This window comes from Zonotrichia leucophrys, chromosome 1 (genome assembly GCF_028769735.1).
Source record: "Zonotrichia leucophrys gambelii isolate GWCS_2022_RI chromosome 1, RI_Zleu_2.0, whole genome shotgun sequence".
Classification (NCBI taxonomy): Eukaryota; Metazoa; Chordata; class Aves; order Passeriformes; family Passerellidae; genus Zonotrichia; species Zonotrichia leucophrys.
The window spans coordinates 56,652,736-56,679,004 of record NC_088169.1 but is presented as its reverse complement, the minus strand read 5'-3'; the positions used below and the strand labels follow the sequence as shown (position 1 = coordinate 56,679,004).

The 26,269-nt window shown below is 38.0% G+C and overlaps 1 long non-coding RNA gene across 1 annotated transcript; it reads left to right on the top strand.

Moving 5' to 3' along the window:
- The first annotated feature begins 656 nt into the window (after nt 1-656).
- On the top strand, nt 657-26,044 carry LOC135452877 (uncharacterized). The gene is made up of 4 exons (XR_010441725.1): nt 657-721; nt 8,944-9,081; nt 23,701-23,793; nt 25,921-26,044. It is a non-coding gene; the product is annotated as an uncharacterized LOC135452877 (long non-coding RNA).
- The last annotated feature ends 225 nt before the right edge of the window (nt 26,045-26,269 follow it).

Here is a 26,269-nt window from a genome sequence, read left to right as displayed (position 1 = left end):
ATGTCAGTTCTTCTTGTCTGTGAGATGAATCATAGTATGAATATACCTGTCTTTTCCCTATTGCTTAAACAATCTCTTATAAGAGATTATACTCTTTAGACAGTAAAGGTTAGATGAGATAAATCTTTCTGCAAACAGTTGAAGAGAATAGTCAGCAGATAATGAATTCTTCTGTAGTGTAGCATTTGTAAAATTAAAGAAGTCTATGGTTTTTAAGGAAAAGAAAAAATATTATAAAAACCAATGACACTGTTTTTGATTTTTTTTTGTTGGCAACCTAGAGAAATTTTGCTAAAGCTGTACTCATACCAAGGGAAATTAGTGAGGAAAATTAATGATGTTCCTATGTTGCTTAAGGCCAGTTTTGTTGCCATAGGGTGCTATCCTCAGAAAGACATGGATAAAAGGACTTTTTTTTATGTAGCCTCCCTTTAATAGGGATATTTTTTCGGTGTCTAGGCAGTCCAAGTGTAGAGGGATAGAATACAAGAAAATAAAGATAGTGTAGAAAGTAATCTTACCCCTAAGGAGTTGCAGCTGGGCCAATTATCAAAGATGAGGAACAGACCTGACTTTACCAGGCCACAGCTGAGACCAATGAGGAGAAGAGTGCTATAAAAGAGTGGGATGGCTGGGTGAGAAGGGAGCTGGAGTCAGTTGGCTGCTTTGTGAAGAAGAGAGTTAGGAGGAGCAGCAGCAGCCTATGAGAAACACCAAGAAGGTATGAAACTTTTGTGAAAAGGAGGCAACAGTATGGAACCTTTGTGATAACATGACAACATCTGAGCACTGTTGTCCATTTACTATGTGCTCCGCCTCAAATAACTTGAACATCGCTAGGGTAGATAAGTCTTTTTAAAGTGGTTTTTAGGCCATCACAGAGCATTATGACTGTGCAGGTTTTCATACAGAAGCTCTGTGGGTGAGGTAAGTTGCAGGAGAATGGTATGAGTTTACAGTAAGTGGTGTTGGTCTTGCTAGGTGTGGAGGGATAGAATGTAAGAAAATAAAGATATTGCAGAAGGTAGTCTCACACCTGAGGAGCTGCAGCTGTACTCATCACCAAAGATTAGGAACAGGCCTGCCCTTAATAGGCCACAGCTGTGTCCAATAAGGACACAAGTGCTACAAAAAGAGTGGGTTAGCTGGTTGAGGGGAGAGCTGGAGTTTGTTGTGCTGTGAAAAAGAAGGAGCCAGAGCTGTGAGGAGCTGTCCATGAGAAATCACTGAGAAGGTATGGGAGTTTTGCAATAGGATGACAACAGCTAGGAAAGGAAGTAGGTGATGTTTTGGCATGTATCTGCCTCATGAGTTATTTCACTGGAGAAAAGCCTTAGATTCTATGTTCCCATCACCACTATTTCAAAATGGCCTTTCTGTCTCTCACAGCTGGGGATTCTCTGCCCATGGGAGGTGGCAGACTGTGGGCATTCAAGATCACCTCCAAAGCTTCCAGTCAAGCATAGGGGTACTGATTCAGTAGCAGTAATAGGCAGCAAATTGCATCCTAAATCATATTGTCACAGAAGCATTTAGGTTAGAAAGAAACTTTAAGATTATCACGTCCAACTGTTAATCTTAGTATTCCATTAAACTGTATCCCTAAGTGTCACATGTACACATCTTTTCAATATCTCCATGGATGGTGACTACCCTGGTCAGTCTGTTACAATGCTTGACAACCCTTTTAGTGGAGAAATTTTTCATAATATCCAATCAAAACCCTTTTGGTGCAACCCTTACCTCTTATTTCTTGGGAGAACAGATTAACCCTCAGATTGCTACAGCGTCCTTTCAGATAACTTTAGAGAGTGAGAATGTCACCCTGAATCTCCTTTTCTCGAGGCTAAACAACCCCAGCTCCCTCAGCTGCTCCTCACAGGACTCTCTAGATCCTTCAAAGCTGTTTTGCCCTTGTTGGACTTGCTCCTGAATCTCAATATCCTAATTGTAGTGAGGAGCCCAGAACTGGACACAGGACTCAAAGTGTGATCCCATCAGTGCCCAGTACAGAGGGAAAATCACTGCCTTTGTCCTGCTGGTCACACTGTTTCTAGTACTTTTGTTTGTTAATATATTTAGAGAAACAATTTTTGTTGTCAGTAGTCAGATTAAGTTTTAATTGGATTTTTTCCTGTTTAGCTTTCTCCCTGCATAACTTCACAATATCTCTCTGGGTCTCTATAGTTGCCTGCCCCTTTTTACAGAAGTGATGCACTCTGTTTTTTCCCCTAAGTTCCAGCCAAAGCTCTCTGGTCAGCCAGACCAGTCTTCCCCTCTGGCTCATTGTTCAGCACAAGGGGACAGCCTGCTGCCATGTCTTTAAGATTTCCCTCTTGAAAAATATCCAGCCTTCTTGAGCCCCATGGCTATTCAGGACTGCCTCCCAAAGGACTCTCATTCAGGCTCTGAAACAGGCCAAAGTCTACTCTGCAACTTCAAGGTGGTAGTTTTGATAAGCTCCCTCCTTCTGCAAGAATTGAAAACTCCATCTATTTAATGATGATTTTGCCCAGAACAGCCTCCAACAGCTGCATCACCTACTTGCCCTTCTTTGTTCACAAAGAACATGAAGCAGGTCTCAGATCCTCTGAATGCTCATCAAGTCGTCATCTCACTGAGGCCACAAAGATTCTCTGACTGACTTAATCAAAACCTTGTAATTTTGACTGTAATTTCAAGAGTTTTAAACATGGTTAATTAGCTGCTATAGTAACAGGGTGTTTTTTGCCATAGTATTGAAACTTCCTAGGTAACTCGTTTGGTCGCATTCTGAATAAAACTTTGATAGAATTAGGAAGACAAATTGGAAAGCCCTTTATAGTGAATGGGTAAGATAAAAGAATTGTCCAAGCCAGTGTAGGAAAGAATCAAACCTCTGAGTTAAACTGTGGCAAAGAAACGAACAAAACCAGGCAAAATGTTATATAAGCATTCAGAATTCAAATGCCTTAATCTGTGGTGATTTGTTTGTTTTTACTTTTTGACTCCCAAAAAAAAAGTTTAAAAAATAGTAATTTTTCAGGGCAATTGAATTACCAGCCTGTAATGATTTTGTTTTCCAAGCATTAAGGCCAAGCTATTTGCATTCATCTATGATGAAGAGGAAATAGGATTTGTTAACTAGTCATAAAAGCAACAATAAATTAGTGTGTCATCACATAAAACACCAAGTTAAGCTCTACAGCAACCACTTATGCTGGGACAATACAGAGAAAACAATGCATGAGGAGAACTAAATTCTATGGAGTACGAACAACAAGGATTTTAATATTAGAATGAAAGTAAACTATTAAAAGACACAGAAAAGAGAATTTTGAATGTACTAAGTGGCAAGATGTCAAAAGAAACATCTGTAAAAGAAACAATAAAAGAGCTGAGATGTTTACTAAGTATCAACAAAAATGAAAAGCATCCTAAAGACAGAAGCAATGCAATTTGAGAAGGCAACTGTGAATAAATTAAAGTAAACAAGCTGGAACAAGGAGGAAAGGTCTTTCTATAAATTGCTTTACTTTGGGAATATGTCCTGATCAAATGAGATGGTTACATAATACTGTCAAAAGGCACCATTAAAGCTATTACCCACAGACTGCTCAGCTACCATATAATCAAAGTGTGTTAAAGGATTCTTTTTGATAACACTGGCATTAAAAGATATCATCAGGCTCAGCTATTACTGTCTTTAATAGAACCACGAGTAATATGAAGGGAAATGTGCTCGGTAAGATCAACATGTTGCTCATCATGGCTGAGGTTTGTTCTGTCATATTGCTTTTAAACAGACTGTTTATTTCATTTAATAGTTATAAAGAAATACCATCCAATAAGAATGTTTTGATTTATCCTTTAAGTAGTTGGTAGAAAAGATGGCATTAAGTCAGGCTTTCATCTCACAGTTCTATTTTCATCTTTTTATTGCTAACATGTCAGTGAACAAACTAATAAAAAAATCCAAATTCAAATGCAGCTCAAATCCATCATAACAAGCTGTCATTTACTTCCACTAAGCATATAAAGCACTGCATCAGATTAGGCTGTGCTTACAATCTCTAGAATAAAATGAAAGTTAAAAAAAAGCCTCATTGCAAGGTTTCATTTTTCTTTTGAGTCAATTGTAAGAAATTAATCCATTGCAATTTGCAATGAAGTGTTAAAGAATTGCAAGATTTTCACTGAAATTACCTTTGCAAATAGATTCAAAGTTGAAGATCTTGAAACTGAAACACAAAAGTCTTTTGAATGAATTGGTGCAAATAATGTGTTAATGGGAGATCTTGGGAGAAAAATGATTGTCAAGAACAGTGGTTGATAAATGATTTTCAGTTTTGTAATGAAGGAATTAGTCTGATTGGAAGCAAACAAAGATTCTTCTCTTTTTTTACTAAAATGTAAAGGTTAACATACTTCAGGTAGCATATTTTTTTAAACTCTTGTGTCATTATGTTTGGGATGTATTTTAAAACAATGTAAAATAAGTGTCTACTTTAATTAGCTCATTATGAAACTAAGGTTCATTTTCTGTCTTGGCTGTGATTTCCTTTGACATAACTGGGAACCCAATTCCTAGCTTATTTGTTGATATATGTGTTTAGACAATGAAATGTAGGTGAACTGTATCCTGTTTTTCCATCATACACAGTTAAGTCTATTAGGATCAATAGCATCCCTTTCCTACTTAATGGGTGGAATTAATTGCCCTGTGGAGGTTTCTCTGTTTACTTCTATGGCAAAATGTTAAGTGAGATCTCTTAAAAAAGTGGCTCTCAGACTAGAAATTCCCCTGTTAGGATGATATTGGCTCCTGGCTACATGTAATTACCATTGATGCAGGTTCATGTCCTACATGGGAGAAAGGGACACAACCCCTTTCAGAATATTCCAAAAAGTAAGAATAAAAGCATTTATATGAACAGTGGGCCCAGACATCAAGAACCAAGGAAAGAACTTGAACTTTGATCTTGCATCTACTGGATGAATAGTTCTTGAATAACTATATAAAAGATTGGTATCATTATACCAGTATGTTTTAGTATACAAGTTGGGGGAAAAAAAAAGAACTGTTGACATTTTTCAGTGAAGCCAACTTCTGTTCCCCAAAATTTCTATATGATGAAGTAGAATGTTTTTGATTGAAGCAAATTTAATTATTAAAGAACTATATCTGTCAAAAATATCGAAGCACTATATGATAATGCACTTCCTATCAGCTTTTTTGTCCTTCATGTGATCAAAATTTTGCTGAAGGTATCCTGCCACTTAAATAGTCTGTATTTTATTAATTTTGAAAAGGATTCCACTATGCATCAGCAAAACATTTAATGAATTCAGCTCACCAAGGAGCATTACCATTCATTTTTTACATGATTTTTATTAATTTGGTCCTACTGCACGTGAACAGCTTGATCAGAACTGATACAAAGTGATGTCTGCTTGAAAAGTTGTGAATATTTGCATAGGCAGAAAATAATTAGCAAAGCTGGTGCTAATTTAAACCTCTTACTTTGAGTAAGTTCTCAGAAACCAATTTTTGCCTCATATATGGATGACAATTTGCAAGCAGTCACCCCTTTTATTACACTGAATTGCTTGCTCAAAGAAAAATGCCGTGCTATGAAATGCTAACATCACTTGCCACAGTAGCTGTGGTCTCCTTGGGGTTCTTTTGGCCAAGTACCAAACTAGCTCTGCTTGTGACATTTTGTTTGATAACACCATAAAGTGGTAAGGCCACGGAACATATACATAGCACTATGCACTAATAAAGTGTTTATCCTTTAATGTCTCCCAGATGCTTGCCTATAGCTTTTTCCAGAAGTAAAGAGAATGTGTTGGCAGATGATCTTGTGTTTATACTGTCTGCTGGGTCTGTGTGATAAGTCACATTCTTTCCTCCCTTTGTTTTTGTAGCATCAGTAAAGCAAGTGCTGCCTTAAAGGTCTGTTCCTCCATGTGTAACAAATGCCAGGTCCATTAAATAGCTAGGATCAAATGGTAATAAAACCAGAGAAGACAAGAACCTCATTGAGGGAAAAGCTGTCAATAATTTCTGTGTTACATGAAATTACAAAATTCTGTGAGACTCATAGTGTTTAACTCCAGGGAGTTTTGGAGTTATTAGAATGAACGGAAGAGTTCCCAAATTTAGGGGATCATTCAAGACATTCAAGATGTTTATTCTTCCATTCAGTAAAGAAGGGCATGACACTTGGGATTCTTTATTACTTACCTTTTGGCACTGTTATTTATGGTAGTTGATACAGGTGAAAAAGGCACGTGTTGCAACTGCCTTTGTACTTACAGTTTGCACAGCTATAAATCACCAGCAGGATCAGCGAGTGCTGCGGGGCAGTAGAAAAATGAAACCCTGGCTTTTTACCCAGGTAGGAGTATCTGCTCAAATAAGACTGAAAATCAATTAAAAAAAAATCAATTGAAATATTCTTACAAGTCAGTTAAATGAAAATCTAATGTAAGAAGTTTTTCACTGTTTCATCTGTGTGCTGTTTTTGGCTGGCATAGAGGGAAGTGCCTTCGCAGTAGCTGGCACAGAGCTGTTATGGGTCTGTGACCAAAACCATGTTGATATCAGAGTGATGTTTTAGTAACTGCTGAGCAGCCTCAAGGCCTTTTCTCTTTGCAACCCCACCTCAGCAGTGAGGAGGCTGGGTCTGCACAAGAAGGTGGGAGAGGACATGGCCAAGACAGCTGACCCCAAGTGACCAAAGGGAAATTCCAGCCCTTATGGCATCGTGTTTAGCACATAGAGCTGGGGGTAGAGGAAGGAAGGGGGAGACCTTTGGAGTGATGGCATTTGTCTTCCCAAATCACTGTTACACATGATGGAGCCCTGCTTTCCGGGGGATGGCTGAACACCTCTCCCTGTCCATGGGAAGTGGTGAATGAATTCCTTGTTTTGCTTGTGCGAAAAGCAAAAGCTTTGCTTTACCTATTGAACTGCCTTTATCTTAACCTGTAAGTTTTCTCACTTTTGCTTTTCTCATTTTCTCTCTCATTTTGATGTATGAGGAGTAGGTGAACAGTTGTGTGGTGCTTAGTTGGCAGTTGGAGTTAAACCAAAACACTTTGTCATGAGATACCAGGTAATATTATTGAAAATGTTTAAATGCTTTTCAAGCCCAAGTACTCTTTCAATTGCAATACAGACATTTAGGCCCAGACTATTTACGCTTGTCAAAGCACTTCACAGTGTATGCAATTTATTCTGTCTGTTATAGCAGCATCTGCCAGCATAGTGATCATCATCAAGGATGTGATCTTTGCTTGACAGCAGAAACTTCCATTATACAAACAGTTGTACTGTCAAAACTGAACTTTTGCTGAATGAGCTAATTTTACTTGAAAGGATTGGAAGAGAAAATGTTAGTGTAGGCACTGACTTGTCAGGATGACACCAAATACCTTCAGGTCTGAATTTTTCCTAGTTCAAAAATAGTTTTAAATGTGTGTGTCCTATTTCACAAAAGTGAAGAACAGCAAAGGCTCACTGTGCAAGATCCGGGACAGGTTTGTGGGCCTTCAAATTTACCTGTGGAATGTCTAAGTGTTATGGGCATGATCCTCCAGAGTCCCACATCCCACATTAACATGCCTCCCTGTGCACTCTCTGAAGCACTTTGGAAAAAAGTCCACGCAGTCAGCACCTTGAACAAATTGTAGCCTAAAGTCAGCTTTCTAATGGGAAAGCTTTCCTGAGAGAGCCACTAAACACCAAGCACAGGGACAATCCCCTGATGCCACCTCCTGCATGTCCCAATAACCATGCAAGAACATAGCTTTGTCTACAGAAGAGCCACAAGTGAATGAAGATAACACAATCTTATAATCTTTATTTTAAAGTCCGCCTCTTTGGAGTGGCAGAAACAGTAGCATTCTGATTCACTAACAAACATATATAAAGATAACAAATCTCAAGAGAACAAGAGACTTATTTGTCTGTATTACCTGAGGGGATCAAATCAGCTGTTTCTACCTGTCACATGGGAGGCTATACGCACTTTCCACATGTTGCACTATAGCTGTGCAAAGGATGATAACCCTGTGTTGAAGGCCATAGCAACAATCCGATGGTCAGGATTGCCAGCTACAGGGCAGAGAGAAACATCATAAACTACATTTTCATTGCCTCAGATTAAGACTTTTCAAGAAGATATGCTGTATTCATATGCAAACTTTTTGTTCAGTTTTGAAAAGAACCAGATGAAATATAACCACCATTCATATGCAGACACTCAGTTTAAATGACATAACAGGTCCCTTTTGGCCTTTATTTCTGTGGTTCTATATGCCAAAGCATTAATATTAACTGGAAATTATCAGGTAGAGTGAATAAATTCTGTAAGATTTACTTTACATTGACCTAATTAAGAATTAAATAGAGGTGAGACATTGAAATATATGAGCAGCTAAAAAAACCCAATATAATATTTGCATTATTGCTGTGTTCTCCTCAAAACACTTGATGTCAATTTATTTTAAAATATATTTAATGTTTTAGGAAACCACTGTCTTAAGAGTAAAAAAAGGATATTTTCTGTAGCTAGGATAAAGTAACAATTATGGTTAGCTGAGTTTTTATAGAATACCATAGAATCTTAGAATGGTTGGGGTTAAAAGAGAGCTATGAGGTCATCTAGTTCCAGTGCCCCTGCCATGGTCAGGGTACATCTTCCACTAGTTCAGGTTGCTCAAAGCCCCATCCAGCCTGCCCTTGAACACTTCCATGGATGGGGCATCCATGAATTCTCTGCACAACCAGTTCCAGTGCCTCACCATCCTCACAGTAAAAAATTTCCTCTTAATATCTAATCTAAACATGCCCTCTTTCAGTTCCTCCTTTTCCTGTCACAGTATTCTCTCATCCAAATTCCCTGTCAAGCTCTCCCTTTTAGGTACTGAGAGTCTGCTCTAACCTCTCACCAGAGCCTTCTCTTCTCGATCCAACTTTGTCATCCTGTCATCTCCTGGAGGAGACCGGCTCCATCCCTCTGTTCATCTTGGTGCCCCTCCTCTGGACTCATTCCAAAAGGTCGATGTCCTTCCTTTTCTGAGGATCCAGAGGTGAGTGCAGCATTGAAAATGGGGTCTCCTAAGAATAACATCTTTTTTGCCTAATCTGGAGAGGGGAGACAGCTGAATCAAGTTATTAATTTCTTGATGTGTATGCTGAGTCTAATAGATGTGCTTTATAATGTTTCTTTATAGGATATGGCCAGTCCTTTGCATGGAACAGGATTAGTAACCACAGTTAGTATGCTGATTTAAAAAAATAACTTACATGCAGTGTTTTTTGGTCATTATTACTCAAGACTGTGTTTAAACCAATGACCTTGTGTTCATAAGTCAGTACTATTAAGATCTCTCAAATGATCCCTAGCAATCAGATGATTAACTTCCTTTATTAAAATCAGTAAGACCTTCTTAGCTTGGGTAGGAATGGGATTTCAGTAGGTGCATATTACTTTGTTAAGTTGGTTTGCTTCTTGTTTTCCTTCAGAGACTCAGCTCTGCCAATATTCTTCACAGCACACATGTTAATTCAGTCATGGATTCCAAGCAGCAAACTGAGCAGTAGAAATCTGGGTATGGAAGAAAGAGTAGTTTGTTGTGGGGGATTGCATTATACAAAGAGCCTTGCTATGAGCCAGCTTGCAAACTTGTCCTAGTAACCAGGGTTCAATCTGTGCCATCAGTAACAAGGTTGGTATAGATGGACTTCAGGCAGCTAAAAATTCACTCAAAAGGGAATATATTAACTATATTTAGGGACTGTAGCTGCAATCAGATCTATGATGAAACCGAGTGTGAGACAAAACAACCACATCGATTTAATTTATAAAAATAAAAAATGGCCATGAACTTCAAATATTTTAAGGTCAGAAGTCACTGTTTGATGTCCTGGTTAATATAGGTCATAGGACTTCCATGAATTAATTAGCATTGACTTCTGTAAGACTAAGACCTTTATTGTTTGTGTTTTCCCAGTTACATGTAGCTGTTGAAATCACCAGATCAGAAAGAAATTTAAGATATTTTTCAGTTCATTCACTTCGAACTTTCCAATGTTATTTGCAGTCCACTGCATCAATGTCATGTGCTTCTATACAGGGAACTCAAATGCCCTTTGTCATCTGGGCTCTTGCAAGAGCATGATTCTTATTAGCTCCAGGTAACTATGTGAAAATAAAAATGATCGCAAGCTGATATGTCACAGAGAAAGGGAGGGAGACCAAGAAGAATGAGATAGACATGGAATGGCATAAATGTGTTTTCTCTTGTCTCTGGATCAGTTTGCAGACTAATGGGATAAGCAGGTGAGAAAGAAAACATCCTTATCTGTTTTAAAAATTCAGTGCAATGGACATCTCTGCAATGCTTTTTACAAATTAATCTTTTTTCACATTTTAAAGGAAACTGAAGTCTTCAGCATGCAAAAGTGGAAAGAGTCTTTTATCTAAATAATTAAAAAATTGATACCTTTGTGACAATATATGAATATGTAGATTATGTGGGAGTTCTTTCCCTGTATGCTCCCTTTGCCTGTGCAGATGTGTAAGCATAGGGAAATCTTTACCTGAAAAAGTTGCAGTTGCATTTGCTGACTTCTACTGGACTTGCATTTCTTTTTTAATTCTTTTTTTTTTTTAATTATTCTTAAATTGCTTTGTAAACAGATGCAGTTTGGAACCCACAGCAGCTTGTGGCAACTAATTCAATATGTTAAATACATACTGTATGAAAGCACTCCTCTTTTATTTATTTTGAATTAACTTCTTGATCATTAAACTTGATGATCTAGTTTATTCGATCATTTCTTATACTGGACCTTTTTTTATTGGATATGACAGAGCTAGTGATAATTTTTTCCCACAGCATCATGTATGGTGCTGTGAATTTGTGATCCAAACAGGGCTGATAACACAGAGATGATTCAGGGATGACTGCACTGAGCAGTGCTTGCACAGCCAGAGCCTTTTCTGCCTCTCACCCCATCCTGGCAGTGAGGGGGCTGGGTGTGCACAACAAACTGTGGAGGAGACACAGCCAGGACAGCTGATCCCAGCTGACCAAAGGGATGTTCCATAAATATGGCATCAAGGTCATTGATAAAGCTTGGGAAAAATGAGTTCATAGCTATGGAGTTTTTCTCAAGTAACCATAAGTGTGCAGAGATTCTCATTCCTGAAGGTGGCTGAACACCGGTTTGTAGGTTACTTTCTTATTTTGTGTGTGCAGCTTTGCTTCATCCATTAAACCATCTTGGTCTATTCTATCTCAGCTTTTGCTGCTCAGATTTTCTCCCTGATCCCACTGGAGGTGTTGGTGAGTGAGTGACCTAGGGGGTGCTTAGCTGCTCACCAGGGCAACCCACCACAACTGTCTGACAAAATTTTCAGCTTTCTTTATGAATCTTCTAGAGATACTATATTCCTTTCTGAGATGTGAGAACTAGAACTACATGTTATTTGCAAGATGCAAGTGCATCACAGAATTGAATGGGGAAATAACATATTTGTCTGATGTGTTATCTCTTCCTTTCCTAATATTTTTTATCGTTTTGCTTTCCTGTCTGATAACTATGGGTAATTTTCTTAGATTATCCATTGTAGTGTAGAGACTTTTTCCTCAGTGGTGATTAACTAGTTCAGAACTCATCACACTTCATGCATTTTAAGATTGATTTTCCCCCATAGGCATAATTTTGCATTTATTAAGACAGAATTTCATCTGCTAATTGCAGTATACTTTTAAACCCCCTGTAGGAGTTACAGGGCCAAATAGTACATACAGGGTACTCTTGAGAGATATTATTCTGTACCAATCAAGGTGGTAAAAACTACAAAGAAAAAAGGCTCCAGGAATTTGAACTAGATTTTCCGGAAATCAATGGCAAGGATCTTTTTGTGCATAATTTTTCTATTGGAAAAATGTATGTCACAGTGATTTATACTGACAAAAGAGAGTGATCCACTTTATCTTCAAATTATGTGACTATTATCTCAAGTTATTAAAAAAGAAGGCTGGTGTTAGGCAATCCTTTTTCTACTTTAATAATCTAAAACTGAGCAGATAGTCCTCTTACATTAATGAACAATATTACATGTCTTCCACTTGAGAGGTATGGTCACTTTGAGCTATACTTTTCTGACACTAATACCTGAGTTCAAAGAGATAACTAAATACAGAGTAGAGTGGAAATATACAAGGGAATTACGACTGAATAGTTTGCTCAGGTAAAATAAAAAGGAGATTAATTTCTCCTTGAAAACATTGGGAAATACCTTATTAATCTAACATATCAGACCTAAGAAATGTGCTCCTACTAATGCATGTGACAATATTGTAAAAAAATTTCAAATTTAAATTTAAACATATTTCAAAGGAAGTTGTCTCAACCATGGGTGATTGCTTTGATTCTCTTGCAAAAGCAGTTATTTATTATTTTTCCAGAATGGAGTAAATAATAAAGTAGTGGTTAAAGACTGGGTCATTCCTGAACAAAAGTCAAACCCGTAGCATAATATATCTAACAGTATTTACTGAGGAGACCGCATATTTATAAGACAATGGCCTAGGAATCTTTCAGATCTAATTTCTTGCTTTTGTTCAAAAACAAAAGGTCAAAGCAGGAAGAGGATAAAGTGTGTATGGAGTAAGTTTCAGAGTAGAATATCAAGGGTAGTTATTTTTATTTTTCTTTATCAAATGTTATATTTTTTACTAATCTATGCCCATTGACACCATTTCAGGTCCCAGAAGTGTTACTGTTTTGTTAAACAACAAGCAACTCAACAGCTGAAGGGGAGGCGTAAAATGTGGGTTGAAAAGTAACGCTTATTCACAGATCTTCACATTCTCTTCCCAAATATCTATCCCTAGCCCAAATTTTTTTCCTGCCTCTCACTATGCATTAAGTGTTTAAAAACATTGTTGGACAGGCTCACCCTGTAACAAGAATCAAAGACATAAAAGACAGAGATAAACATGACAAAATACAACTTGATCACATATGTAGTGGGAATCCACTTATCTTGCTGCACTTTTTAAAAAGCATTAAATGTGCATTTGGAGCCATGACTGTCCACCATGCATTGTTAATTGTAATGGCTTTTCTGTCATGCTTCCTCCGTTTTGCTTCCCTACAAAACCCCATAAGGTGCACATCAAAGATGGAGAAAAAGTAGCAGGTATGTCGTACAGGCTGGCAGTACTCAGCTGGTGGCAGCCTGTTGGGATCATTTTCAGCTTGTTGCCAAACTTGCCTCCAGGCTCTGCTGTGATCCACGTTTGGGACTTGGCCCAGGAACAGAGTCGGGATGCTGTGGAGTTTGTCTTTGATGCCCGTTATCGGCAGTGCCCACTGCAATGCAGGCACAGCCAAACGTGGGGTCCGGCAGTTTCTGCGCTTCTGGGCAAGTCCCTGCTCTGCTTTCCAGACTTTATCTTTCTGGCCTCTCCCTGATGCAGCTATGCCTGCCTGACACTTACGTTTCTCTCTACACTGTAGTTTTCAAGGAGACCTTTTCCTCTGTGATTTTCTGAAACAAAGCAGCTGTGAGACTTGGAAGCAATGATGTTTTCTGTTGGCACATTTCCCCCCCACCAGGAGTAGCACACACGGTTACACGATGCTTAGGGCTGACAACAGGAAGGTGACAGCTCTCACAAAGGACACTTTGGAGAAAGCTTTTGTCAGCCTCCTCAGCAGCTCCAAGGTGCTGAGTTGCCTGCATAAGAGCTGTTGACTGTGAGTTTGCTGTGCTCTTTTTCTAGCTTTTTTTTCCCCTCATGCGGGAGAGTATTCCCCTTTCCTAGTTAGATTTGTGCTCCAATACTTGAAAATTAAGGGCTTTAGCTTCAAATTGCTTGGCTACTGAACTAAAGGACTGTGTGTGAAAGCTCTTGTCAAGGCCACAAAATATATGTAACCATATCTTATTCAATATTTCACAGTTCTGCTCCCTTTGGCTTATGCTTAAACACTAGTAGGAAAATCCAGACTTGATCCCACTTTCTCTCCTAAGTTAAATCCTCAGGAAGCTGCAGGTTAGCTATGGTCAGCTAGGAACCAGACAATGACACTACAATTAGCTCTTTTGCAGGCTGTAAATTGAAGGCATAAGTTTATTTCATGACATTGCTCTCCAAGCTTCATTTCTTCTCAGAGAACAGAGGAAATGTTTGCAGTGTGTCTGTGCCATTTGATGTTTGTGATTGACGGGCTATAGCTGGCCAGGTTTGAGCTATTTATCCTAAAGTCTCTTACAAATAATGTAAAGAAATAAATATAATTTTTCTCATCCTAAAATGGTTCTCTAAAACAGATCAAGGGAATGGTGATATAAGAGTACTAAGAGACCTTACAGTGAATCTCTCATCTGTTGACATCTAAGTAGCATAAACTTAAAATTGAGGTGAATCCAACTCTAATCTATTGCTTAAATGTCAACTGGATTCCATATGGTAACATTTTTATATAGGAAAGTGCTAACAAATTGTAGTTTGGCTCTTTGAAAAAAATAATGAGAGAAGAAAAAACTTAGGTTTCAGTTCCAGGTTCAGACTCCTGACTATAAGGTCTCTGCAGGGCAGATATCTATATGTGAGCTACAAATTATACAGTTAAGGGGGATCTAATTAATACAGGTAGTGCAGCCGAAGCAGCTCTTCATCTGGGGAGATGAACAGGTCTTCTTTAGACTGAGCTCTGAGAACTCTCTGTTCACTGGCTGTAATAAAAGCTAAGGCACCATATAAATAAATAACAGTGATATTTCATCCAGTGATTTAATCTTAGTAGGTGGATGAATGACTGTGCCTTCCACATTTTTACTCATGGTCAGGCTTGGAACTGAGAACATGGGCATGTGCTTTTATCTGTTGTTGGCTTAGTAAATAATGTCTCACTCATGCTGGGCCAAAAGGTGTTATAGCCAGTTTAGCATTTGGATGCTTGGAAGGTATAAAAACTACACCATGCTTTTGCCCTTTTTGTGATACATATGTATCACTCTAGGAACTGTTATTCCTTGACAAAGGAATTCATATGCTTTTCTCTGACTATTTGGAATGGTCAGCTATGACACTGTCACAGTTTAGCCAAAATTGTGTGTTAGAGTTAAAATTTTGAATAGTGTAGATATACTATAGGGAATTGATTGGCATAAGGGGAACAATATTAGTTCCCAGCTGGAGACCTTCAAAAGTTCTTACAATAAATGCACATCAATGAGAAAGGAAAAAATTTGTGCTGGGAGGACATTTATTGTTATTTCCACTATACTGTTGGTTCAGGACTTGCAATAGCTCATGCTAACTCCTCACAGAAGAACTGCATGGCTCATAAGTGCACAACCTTTGTGAATTTATAACTCAGTCAAGATCTATTGATCTTTATAGTTTCAGGGCTGGATGGCCTTAGAAATATATAAAACCTTACAGCTTGTAGAATTCAGAGTATCTTCTGAAATGAGTATTTGGCTTCTAAAATTTCTGAGCTTGCATTTGTATTTTTTCACGTATTCACCCACATATAGAACCTGGGATCTGACTGGGGCCTGGAAAAGCTTGAGAAGTCTTGTCCCTGGGTCAGTCAAACACTGGTATCAGTGCAGGCTGAGGGATAAATGGACTGAGAGGAGCCCTGTTGAGGACTTGGTGATACTGGTGGATGAAAAACTGGGCATGAGCTGGCAATGTGTTTCTGCAATCCAAAAAGCCGATCAAATCCTGGCCTGCATAGAAAGAAGCATGGCCAGCAGATCAAGGGAGGTGATTCTGGCACTCTTCTGTACTCTGTGGAGACACAACCTGGAGCACTGCATCCAGCTGTGGGGTCCCCAGCACAGGAAGGACATCAACCTGTTGGAATGAGTCCAAAGAGGGGCCACAAAAATGGTCAGAAGGATGGAACACCTCTGCTATAGGACCAGGCAAAGACAGTTGGGTTGTTCAGCCTGGAGAAGGCTTTGAAAGACCATTTTGCAGCCTTTCAGTACTTGGAGGGTGCTTATGAGAAAGGTGGGGACAAGCTTTTTATCATGGTCTGTAGCAATATGACAAATGGTAATAGTTTTAAATGAAAAGAGAGTAGATTCAGACCAGAAATAAGGAATCAGTACTTTTAGGGTGAGGTTAGTGAGACACTGGAACAAGTTGTCCAGAGATGTGATAGATGTCCCATCCTCAAAACATTCAAGACCAGGTTGGATGGAGCTCTGAGCAACCTGATCCTGTTGAAGTTGTCCCTGTCTATTGCAGGGGTGTTAATCTAGGTGATCTTTAGATGTCCCTTCCAATCAAAACTATTCTATGCTTCTATAGCTGCATATTGCACTTCAAGTATTTTCCATGTCTCTCTATACTTCTTAAAATTGAGTATCTCCTTACATGAGGTTTGGCTGCCTAAACATTCTCTTCCAAAGCCCATGGTCTAGGTTATGCTAGTGACTACATAGCACAAAGTCATTAATGTCCATGGATATATCCATATGTGTGGATAAAATCATGCCTTCATCAGTGCCATGGAGGTCTACTGATTTAAATTCATACCTTCTCGTCCATATTTCTACAACCAGACTGGAAAGCTAGTGTTACTGCGTTATTTAGATGCCACTTCCAACTCAAGAATTTGCAAGAAATTACACCTGAATCTTGAGTCTTGTGAGCAAATGAGATATGACTCAGAGAGGCTTGAGAGTTTTGGGGTTTTTTTTTCTCTCAAGATTGTTTTGGAGGCATCTAAATTCTTCACTTTTTTTGAATTTTATTCATACGGATATGAAAGTCTGGCAATGATGGCAGTGTATAGTAAACTAATGTTCTCATTTATCAATTTTGATGTTTAATTTCTAACTGTGCTACTAAAATTAAGCTGAAATATTCCCTTAAACTTGCTTAAAACACCATTATTTTTTTAAATAGCATTAAAATTTTACTTTAGGAATATCTCTTTTCTGCTTATGAACTCTGCTTATGACTGTGTAGTTTTCAATTCAAAGCTCTATGAAGTACTGCCTGGAAATACCCAGTTCTGTGATGAGTATGGGTGATTTGTTTTCTAAGGAAAGTGCAGTTCTGCACCTGAGAATTTGGGGAACAGAATTGTTTTGTAGAGAAAGACTTGAGGATCCCAGTGGGGAGGAAGTTCAAGAGAAATCAGCACTGTGCCCTTGCAGCAAAGAAGGAAAACCTCATGCTGGGGAACAAGAGTGCAGGCAGCAGGTCAGGGCGAGTGATTATCGCCGTGTATTCAACACTCACAAAACTATATTTCATTCCAGTTTTTGGCTTTCCAGTTCAGAAAAGACATTGACATACTGAGGTCTCCAAGCCAATGAGGGGACTTGAGCACTTGGAGTACAAGGAGGGACTGTGAGGGCTGAATCTATTCAGCCTTGAGAAGAACAAGTCATGGAGACCTTGGTGTTGGCTATAACTTCCTCTTAGCAGGGAACAGAGTATGGGGCAAGCTCTTCTCAGAGATGTACAGTAGAGGCAATGCGCACAAGCTGGAATGCTGAAAAATATTATTAGAGAGAAGGAAAATTTCTTATTGTGAGAATGGTCAAATACTGGAGCAGGCTGTGCAGAGAGGTTGTGAATTCTCCATCTATGGAGATACTCAGATCCTCACTGACTATGGCTCTTAGCCACCTGCTTAATTTGCCTTGCTTTGAGCATGCCTCAAAGAAATCCCTTCCAATATAGTACACTTTATGGTTTTGTAATTCTTTAGAGTGGGAATATAAAATTGCAGAAGAATTATATTCTAAAACTTGTGCTGAACTGAGGAAAACAAATGTTTTATTGGAACAAATGCTATGTTTGTTCTTTGGTTATATAAGCCATTTAACCTGTCCACAGTGGAGAAATTGATAGGTGGTATCTTAGCCACATCTTACTGAATTGATTACCTGGTGGGTATGGCCACACAGTTTGTGCTCTGTCATGCAGGGCTTTCAGCAGCATGAAGGGTCGTCCTAAGCATCTGAAAGGTCAGACATACATGCAAGATACAGGACAGATAATCAGCAATTACAAGTTGCTGCAGGTCCACATCTTGTATGTCTGTGTGTTCAGCCTATATGGAGTGCACCAGGGAATGCATGAATGAATGAACTAAAACTACCCACCATTTGTGAGCGCCAAGTGCTTACACTTCAGGCTAGCTGAAATGGCAAATTATCACCTTCATATCCCTACTAACTCTCTTTTCTCTTCTTTTCTTCCTGTTTTGTTTGTGTTGCTCCTATAATTCTCTATTATCTTTCATCTATAGTTCTTATTGTTGTGTTTTTTTTTTTTTTTATTTTTGAGCTTTTTTCTTTTCTTCCAGTTCTTTATTAAATCTCAAAATTCTTTCAGGCATTCTTCCTAATTTTCCATTCTCCCCAGTAGTTCCTCAGATAATCTGTTACCTAAATTACCACTCTGTATTTGTATTTGGTTTTTCTCTTGCTTAATCTGATTGGGAGTTCTTTAGGGTAGCTATCGAACAGATTATGTTGAATATTATTGAATTTATTAAAGGAGAAAAAAACTTGTTTAAGGTATTTAAGCATGTGTTTATCAAGTACCATGTAAATGCATAACAATAGCTGTGATAAATACTAATAATATTACTGTTGTCATGGTTAATAATAAGTGTGATCAATACCAATATAAATATAATTTGTCACTAGTGCAGTTGCTCAGTGAAGATGGTTTTGATAATAATAAACACTGTCACCAAATATTCTTCTTGATTATAGAGGAGACATCCTAGTAATTTACCTTGCTCATAATTTACCAGATGTAGGTAAAATATTAGATGTTTCAGTAATTAGTAATGTACTTCAAGCTACTCCTTCATTGAGAGGAATAATTACTGCTTGCTCCCATTCATCACTCATTTTGCACTGCAGCACGGACATGAACATATCAGAATGTATGTATTCTAGAGTGGCTCACTGAACCCTTAGGATTTTTTTTTTCTAGTGATTTAATGGCTTAGCTCTGTAGGGTATATTTTTTTAAATGATGTATGTTTTTTCTTTAAGAAATCTACAGTCACAAAAGTGATGGCCTCGACTATGATCTATAAGGTGGTAAATGTCTACATTAATTTTATTATGTCAAAAGTAGTTGGAGTGAGGAAAGTGTTAAAGAAAAGCCTTACGCACCTGTTGTGTTACTTTTCTCAGAATATCAGTTCATGGCTAGCATGGCAAGCAGACTTCTGTGTTAGATGGACTTTTGATCTGACTATGCAGCAACTTGTGTGAGCATGAGATCCCTTTGGGTAGACACCCCAGAAATCAGCCAACAGCTGTACCTGAGCGGGACAAAATGAGAGGGGTGTGGAAAATACTCTAATTCAGAATAGCTCATGGTCTTATGTGTTGGGCTTTGCTTCTGGTGGAATGGAGCAATGGGTATGAACATTATCAAGGAGGAGTGGATTAAGCCTCTACCTCTTTCAACTGAAGTGCATTCTTGGCATTGTTTTACAATGAGGTGGTGACCTACCATGTCCTCAGTTTGGTGCTAACTGCAAATCTGTGTAGAGCGTTTCTTATCTGCCTGACTAGGTTGGAGGAAAATGCAGTTTTTGAATTGTCCTCAAGTACAAGCCTCAGAGTGCTCTTCCACAGCTCAGCTGTATCCAGACATTTATAACAAATCAGTCTTTGCACACCTGGGAAGAATTAATATTAACCAGCCAAGATCTTGCCAGGAATAGAACCTTGAATTCTACTTTTGTCTCATGAGTTTCTTTTTCACCACTTGTCTCAAGAGTTGTGGCTCAGCTGCTGATGTTATTAACCACAGTGAGTAAATTAATTAAATAAAATCAGACTATATTTATTTTATAACATATTAAACCAAAATTGCTTTCACATTCTCCTTTATAAAATATTTGATAATAATTAAAATAAGACCCAGCAATTTAAAAAAAATTGATGAAATTATATATACATATATATATTTCTAAATGATTCTACCAAGTTATTTAAGTTACTGTTTCATAATGTTTGGTTTGTTATGAAACAATAGCTTCATGTTTCATGTGTTTTACAGTGCAAAGTTGTTCTAATTAGGGTAAACAAGTACATCACATTTTAAAAATAAATAGAAAAGGTTAAAATTTATTTTGAAATTCTTAGCAAAGGAACAAAATAATGCTGTGAGAGAGGAATTTGAAAATTTGAAAGCACAGCTCTACTCCAAAGACAAGTCGAAGATGAGTATCTGGGACATCCCTAAATTGTGGATTAGCAGAACAAAGAAGGTTTTTCTTTTTCTCTGAGCTTGCCTTCATTATGTTCTTAAAAAAACAAACCAAAAAAACCCCTCCAAAAATCCCAAACCCTTTTGTAAGTCTTTCGAACTTTCATGTTTGGACAAGAAAAAAGGAAGCATATGCACCCAGAGACTTGACAATGATGGACAGCAACTGGTAGTTACAATTAAACATTAATTAGATAATCACTCGGCTTCATTTTGAATGTTTGTGCCATCCCAGAAATCTCAATGCGCTGTGGTAATTAGATAGACTTTCTGCATAAATTAGGCTATATTAAGACAGTTTATGTGGATAACAATATCTTCATAGACTTGATTCATGATCACTTCCATCTTAATTAATTTATTTTTATGTGAGTGTGATAGAAAGTCATTCAACTGCACCCCCTCATTGTGGACCTGGGGGCCTTACACTGAAGTGTTTTTCAGTAACAGAGGTAAGTTAATGCCTGGGCAGACTGAATTTACATAATAAGTGCCATTTTTATGTACATGTGCAAAAAGAACTCATTTTTTATTGTAATATGACTCACAAACATTCCCAAAGGGAAGAAATCTGTTATTGCCTTGTATACTTGTTCTTATACATGGTAATCATTGCATGAGCAAACATATGCACCAAAAAAATCCTGTCTCTTGGATTTCAAGCAGTAATTATCTCTGCTTAATATATCTGTCACACTGTTGGTAACCATCTGATGGGGAATGCTTGTGCTACTTTGCATTCATTCAGGCTTTCAGTAATTTTTTGAATACTTGAGAAAATTCAGTAAAGCTCAGCTGTGCCTGAAATATTAGAGAGTGCTACAAAATCTGCATGATTATATCAGTCAGTACTGCATCAGAGATTTGCAATTTATGCACCGAAAATAGACAGTTCAAGTGTGCTCCCAAACTGAAACAGGTCATGACTTGTACTCTGCTCTACTGGAAATTTTTTGGCATTTACATGTTTGTTTTCCCACTGTAATAAATATTGTGCAATAAGGATAATTGGTTTTAATTCTGGGATGACTTGTCATGAACTCGATACTGTGAACTTGAAGAGAGGCACAAGACAGAGATTCTCTCTGGTGCTTTGCCAGGCTGTCTAAGGACAAGTTCTGCTGACATCCAGAGAATCTCCAAAAGACGTGTCAGGAAACGGGCAGCAGCAGACATTAGGGCTAAGATTCCCAGAGGAATGTGTGGTAGAAAAACCTGGCTTTTAGGTACATTGCATCCCTGCCTGAGGAGTTCTCAGGAATTAGATACACAAGTATGGGAGCCTTACTTTTTACCAATGAGATGGTTACAAATTAAACACAGGAAAGAACAGACAAAAATGCTGATGGTAGAGATAATTTTTCTTATTTCCAAGAAACAAAAAACCTTTTCTGAGATTACCAAAAGTGCCCATCTTCAACTGGGACCTCAATCTCTTTTAAAGTGGGGCTAGAGGCTTGTACCAAGGTATGGTCATAAAATTTCCCTGGGATGAGTATCTCTCCTTTTTTTTCATGGGTTCTGTGGTTACAATGGACACTTGGCACAGAAAGAATTTGTTGAATACCTGTCACTATATGAGTAGTTCTCAGAGTGCTTCAAATAAAGACTTTGATCATCTGATGAGTTGCAATGTCAAAAGCCTTCAGCACAGCTTGTTAAGTGTGGACCTTGAAGATCTACTAACTCTTTGAGAATTCTAAACACCCCTGGGGACATGAGAAGGCGTGCCAGTGCCAGAGCAGGAAAAATATCAGGCACTTTAGCCATAGGCTTCTATACATCTATAGAAAGTGTAGATAGTTCACAAATCTGTAGGGTTTTTGGTTTATTTCTTATTGTTCCTTTTAGCCCATCTATTTTTCTCTTGACATGTTGAGCTCAGTAAGACTGTAAAAGTGATTAGGAAGGGAGAAAAAAGTAGTTAATCTTGAGATAGTCCTTATGTTCAGAAAGCATTTGGGAAGAAGACATGCAAGAAGGATTCAAAAATATTCAGCTCAGATTTACTCATTCCATATGTCTGAAAGTGTCTGGTTCACAATGGGCATACGTAGGAGCTGTGGTGTACTGAGCATTACAGTACAGTCTCACTACATCAGAAAAGAAAATTGAAGCTCACTTTTCAGCTGATTTTCTCTGTCTTTAAAGAAATCAGAGGTTTTTCATATTTAGATGCAAAACTGAGAATCTTTCTTTTAAGTCATTTTATTTCTTGCAAATTTTGAAAAGGTTGAAACTGATGGGTTTCTGTGCTATGTATATGAAAGTGACATCTCAGCAAATATGAGTTCATTGCTTTTCACAGTGAAAAGTGCATGCTAAAGTTAAGTTCCCCTAGCCTCAGAATTTTTATTCTTTATGATGTCACAGATTACCATCTTTGGCAAGAAGGAAGTTTATCCCTTATGAAATAGAAGTCATAATCAGTCTAGGACACAGTTTTCCTGCTCTGTTCCATGGGACTTGGTTAGACCAAATCAGTTCAGTTGGTTCCTACCTTCTGAAAGTAATCACTAGTTCTTATTATAATTAACTGTGCCAGTGAAAGAATGTTCCTATGCACAGAAATCTCTACTGTTTATACTGTATCACTTTCCAGTATTCAAAAAGACTAGGGGCATTTGAAATACTTGTTTGCTGAGATCATCTTATTTTCAAGGGTTTAGACATTCAATATATGATGTGGGCAGTTCTGTATGAGTTACTTGGACGTCAGAGAGCAGTCCTGGATGCTTACTTCCATAGGGAATAGCCTCAATAAAAAAAGTTGCTTAATATTCAGGGGCTTAACAGAGAAATGCAGGAGAAAAGACACTGGACTGGATCTCTTTCCATTTGGCCAGCTCTTAGAGAGGCTCCCTGTTCAGTAAGTGATCCACTGGTTGTCATGTCAGTTGACTCTTTGCTCCCTTACAGCTTAATTATTCTTGCTATGTTGTATGTAAAATTGTTGAATTAGAGAAAATTCCCGTGGTGAAGAGCTGAGTCAAAGCTGCCAGCTAGCAAAAGCCTTTTCTTCCTACATTATCTTTTAATCTGTTGTATAAATGTCACAAGCAGGATCCCCTTTAATTAGCAGGAAGACAGGTGATGTGATACACTATTCTTCAGCTAGAAGCAGGAGAAGCAGATATTGATTGATTAGAGTATGGCACTCATCATGGACACCCAGCATGAGAGCTGTATCAGAAGGACAGAAGGGGCAAAGACCTTGGGCCCCTTTGATGAGATGTGACAAAAATGCCAATAGTGAAAGAAGCCAAAAGTGGTGTCTTTGCCTATTGCTGTGACTGGCTGGGCCCATGTAACATTTCACTAAATGCAATCATTGATTATGAGTTTCAATGTTTTTGGCTTTGACAGAAGTGATAGCAAGAACTTTGAGCATTGCTTGGCTTTATGCAGGGGGAGACAGGCAGAGTCAGAAATTGCTTCTGCATGAGCTTGGATTTTATCCTCAGAAGACTCTTCAGCAACACTCCAACACTGTACAAGCAGGTTAGTCTCTCTGTCTCAAATATCCTACCACTAGGTTCCACTGCAGCTGCTTTTGCTTTCATGATAATATAAACAGCAATTTTACTGTCTTGCTGTATTTAAAACCAGATGGTGGGCCCACTTACCCCCCAGGCAAACATTGCAATTCCTCCTTTTTCAGATTTTAGTATTTGGTTGCTGACTGAAGCACCAGGGTTTAGAATCATTGCTGTTACACAGCACCACATTTCCTGTAAAAGCCCTTTTATGTCTTGTACACTTACATATTATATCATAGAAGCATATACATTCTGCTGCTAACTAGAAAATATGAATTTTAATCTAAAATACATGCATGAAAGATTAATAAATAAAAAGCTCTCTAGCAGAAAAACAATTCCCTATTTGCAAGTGTAATTTGGTATTACGCATAGAAGCAAAGACTGACAAAATAATGACATAACCTTTTGAATCAGAAATTACCAATTATGATCAGTTCTGTTGTGTTTAATAGTAGAACAATTCCAAACTGTTTGTTTACAAGATGTATAAGTATTTGCACCTCTTTTTTCATCCTAATTGACCTCGTCTCTTATTTTTTTCTGGCAAGGGAATGACAGCATTCAGTATGACACAGAAATTATATTTGATGCTCACTTTGAGGCTAATGGTAGTTCACAACAAAATACCTGCTGGCAAGAGCTTTTCATAGAGAGGTTTTCATATCTAAGATCTGTTATGAGATTCCCATCTTTCATTGCAGTCTTTTGATATCTTCTGTGCTACAAAATTCATCTGGTTTGTGTAAATATCAAGAAGCAATAGGGTGGACTTCAACTTATATACTATAGGACATAATAATACAGTTTTAATAAGTTTTAATAAAATAGTAGTTTTAATTAAAATAGTTTTAATTAAAATTAGTTTTAATTAAAAGTGTCTCTCATTCTGAGGCTTTGGAAATGTTTCTTTTACTTTTCCTGATGTGTTAGTTCTTTGTTTTTTCTGTGGCACTTACAAGTTGTCATTTTCTTCTGTGTTTACTTTTTCATTGAGGATCCTATGAGCTCTTTCAGCATCACCTACCCTTCTAGCCAAAGGCAACAATCAGCAGCTCAGAGCTGCTTCATAGTAATGGACAGTTGTGTTTTCCAAACCAGGGCACTATTACCACTATTACTGCGAATAGAGAAAGTCAGCAAAACCCAAACCCTGTAAAATATAAAGGGGAAACCTGTTTCAAGTCTATTTAAAAAAGCCAGGAAACATCCAAAGAGAGGAAAAACCCTTAAACAAACAAAAAAAATCTTCCCACACAAAAAAAATTGCCAAGTAGCTATGATTACTGCACATGCAACCTAAACCTAATAAAATATGCTCCAGTTATTGTTGTAACCTGAGAATTACCACAATTGCTCCTAGTTGTGAATAAGGGTAGCAAACTTCATAAAAACTCTTTGTTAGCTAGTCACATTGTATTAGAGCTGGAACCGTCTATGTGACTGGACAGACCTTCAACAAACTAAAACATAACTCTTCAAAAAGAAGATTTAATCACTGTAGAAGTGAAGAAGAGCTAAGTACAGTCCCTGGCAAAATGAGCTCTCTTAGTGAATACATGCCCGGTCACTGACTACACTCCACATTACATTTGCACTTTGGAAATGCACAAAACCTTGTTATGGGAAAAGAAAAACACCTTATATGTAAACTCATTAGCATCTAAACAGTTTCATCAGTGAATTGTTATTGGTCCAAATGTAACTATTAAAAAATAAAAAAAGGAGTCATACAGAAAGATAAGTGTTAAAAATTGTATACACACTTCCCCTTTTCATAGAATCATAGATTCACAGATGATTGCAGAATCACAGGATGGCTGAGTTAGTGAAGCACCCCTGAAGAGTACCTAGTCCAACTGGCCAGCTCAAAGCAGACTGACATAGTTTGCTCAGAGCCATGTCCCACCGGGTTTTGGGCATCTCCAAGGACGGAGACCACAACTTCTCTGCGCAACCTTCCCTTATGGTGAAGAATTTGTTATGTTTAATTGCAATTTTCTGTATTTCAATTCATGCCTGTTGTGTCTTGTCCTGTCCATGAGCGTTACTGAGAAGGCTTGTCTCTGTCTTCTTTTCTTCCCATAAGAGGTACTTATACACCTCTTAAATGTAGGGGCCTCCAGAGTCTTTGCCAGGCGGAGCAGTCCCAGCTCTCTCTGCTCTTCCAGGAGCTCCATCATCTTAAAGTACTCATGACAAACCCAGTCCTGTCTAGTGGTACATGTGTTTCTTGTACTGAGGAGACCTGAATTGGACCCAGCAGTTCAAATATGGTGCCAGTATGTAATTTTGTGTTGTTATTTGCTTATTTGATTTTATGCTGGTGGTGTGGTTACTCTTCCAATATTCTTCTGGATTCTAAGCTGAATTATTTAATTCCATATGTGTATGGAATGTACAGTCTGCTGTCAAAATTCTGTACCCATTGTTGGGAG